Source organism: Osmerus mordax (genome assembly GCF_038355195.1).
Source record: "Osmerus mordax isolate fOsmMor3 chromosome 7 unlocalized genomic scaffold, fOsmMor3.pri SUPER_7_unloc_5, whole genome shotgun sequence".
Taxonomy (NCBI): domain Eukaryota; kingdom Metazoa; phylum Chordata; class Actinopteri; order Osmeriformes; family Osmeridae; genus Osmerus; species Osmerus mordax.
Window position 1 is genome coordinate 12,501 of NW_027120360.1, and position 2,500 is coordinate 15,000.

Sequence of the window (2,500 nt, forward strand, 5' to 3'; positions counted from 1 at the left end):
GCACACGGAAAACCGGGACTAATAACGCGCACGTGCGCGTGCGCGAAACGGGAAGCAAAAGAAAACTTCAATCGGAGCTACAACCGTGAACCGTCGCAGATAGGGCGGAAATTTCAACGCACGTCGCTGCGTCTCACTCCAACTTAAATAACAAAACTGTCCCCAGCGAAATCGGTTGGATAAAACGGAAACGGGAAGCGAAAGAAAACGTTAAACGTCAACACCGAAATGGCTATCGTCAATTCCAATGTGAAAACAACTCGCACGTATGTGTCTTACTCTAAAGCAGTGTATAAAACTATCCCCAGCCAAATCAGAGCTACGCAACGAAAACGGGAAGCGAAACAAAACTTTAAACGGAGCTACCGAATTGGAAATCATCAATCCTGGGAAAATAACAACTCACACGTGTGCCCCTTATTCTAACTTGAATTTAGAAACCGTCCTCAACAAAATCCCACGTTCGGGTGAATAACTGTGAATTTTAAGGCACATGCCTCTCTGGGCTGGGAGAGTGCATTCAAATAGGAGAAATTGGCTTCATTTAGAGGCATCTCCACTTAGGGACGTCGTAGCACCTTAACTCGGGTGGCGTTGGAAAGGTCTGGTCCAGGGGAACACGGGCGTGTCAAGTTTGCCACGCGCACGCGCATCCCCGCTAAACAGGGGCCAAAACAAAACTTTAAACGGAGCTACCGAATTGGAAACCATCAATCCTGGGAAAATAACAACTCACACGTGTGCCCCTTATGCTAACTTGAATTTAGAAACCGTCCTCAACAAAATCCCACGTTCGGGCGCAAAACTGCACGTTTGAGGCCACATTTTCAATGATGCTGGAAACTTACATTCAAAGCTGGGAAAATGTGCTCATCTACAGGCATCCCCACTTAGGGACGTCGTAGCACCTTGACTCGGGTGGCGTTGGAAAGGTCTGGTCCAGGGGAACACGGGCGTGTCAAGTTTGCCACGCGCACGCGCATCCCCGCTAAACAGGGGCCAAAACAAAACTTTAAACGGAGCTACCGAATTGGAAACCATCAATCCTGGGAAAATAACAACTCACACGTGTGCCCCTTATGCTAACTTGAATTTAGAAACCGTCCTCAACAAAATCCCACGTTCGGGCGCAAAACTGCACGTTTGAGGCCACATTTTCAATGATGCTGGAAACTTACATTCAAAGCTGGGAAAATGTGCTCATCTACAGGCATCCCCACTTAGGGACGTCGTAGCACCTTGACTCGGGTGGCGTTGGAAAGGTCTGGTCCAGGGGAACACGGGCGTGTCAAGGTTGCCACGCGCACGCGCATCCCCGCTAAACAGGAGCCCAAACAAAACTTTAAACGGGGCTACGGAAAAGGGGAGAGCTTTTTCGGGGACAAACACCACTCACGTCGGTGCCCCCTGTTCCAACTTGAATTTAGAAACCGTCCTCAACAAAATCCCACGTTCGGGTGAATAACTGTGAATTTTAAGGCACATGCCTCTCTGGGCTGGGAGAGTGCATTCAAATAGGAGAAATTGGCTTCATTTAGAGGCATCCCCACTTGGGGACGTCGTAGCACCTTAACTCAGGTGGCGTTAGAAAGGTCTGGTCCAGGGGAACACGGGCGTGTCATGTTTGCCACGCGCACGCGCATCCCCGCTGAACAGGAGCCCAAACAAAACTTTAAACGGGGCTACGGAAAAGGGGAGGGCTTTTTCGGGGACAACCACCACTCACCTCGGTTCCCCCCATCCCAACTTGAATTTAGAAACCGTCCCCAGCCAAATCCCACGTTCGGGGGCAAAACTGCTCGTTTGAGGCCACATTTTCAATGATACTGGAAACTTACATTCAAAGTTGGGAAAAGGTGTTCATTTACAGGCATCTCCACTTAGGGACGTCGTAGCACCTTAACTCAGGCGGCGTTAGAAAGGTCTGGTCCAGGGGAACACGGGCGTGTCAAGGTTGCCACGCGCACGCGCATCCCCGCTAAACAGGAGCCCAAACAAAACTTTAAACGGGGCTACGGAAAAGGGGAGAGCTTTTTCGGGGACAAACACCACTCACGTCGGTGCCCCCTGTTCCAACTTGAATTTAGAAACCGTCCTCAACAAAATCCCACGTTCGGGTGAATAACTGTGAATTTTAAGGCACATGCCTCTCTGGGCTGGGAGAGTGCATTCAAATAGGAGAAATTGGCTTCATTTAGAGGCATCCCCACTTGGGGACGTCGTAGCACCTTAACTCAGGTGGCGTTAGAAAGGTCTGGTCCAGGGGAACACGGGCGTGTCATGTTTGCCACGCGCACGCGCATCCCCGCTGAACAGGAGCCCAAACAAAACTTTAAACGGGGCTACGGAAAAGGGGAGGGCTTTTTCGGGGACAACCACCACTCACCTCGGTTCCCCCCATCCCAACTTGAATTTAGAAACCGTCCCCAGCCAAATCCCACGTTCGGGGGCAAAACTGCTCGTTTGAGGCCACATTTTCAATGATACTGGAAACTTACAT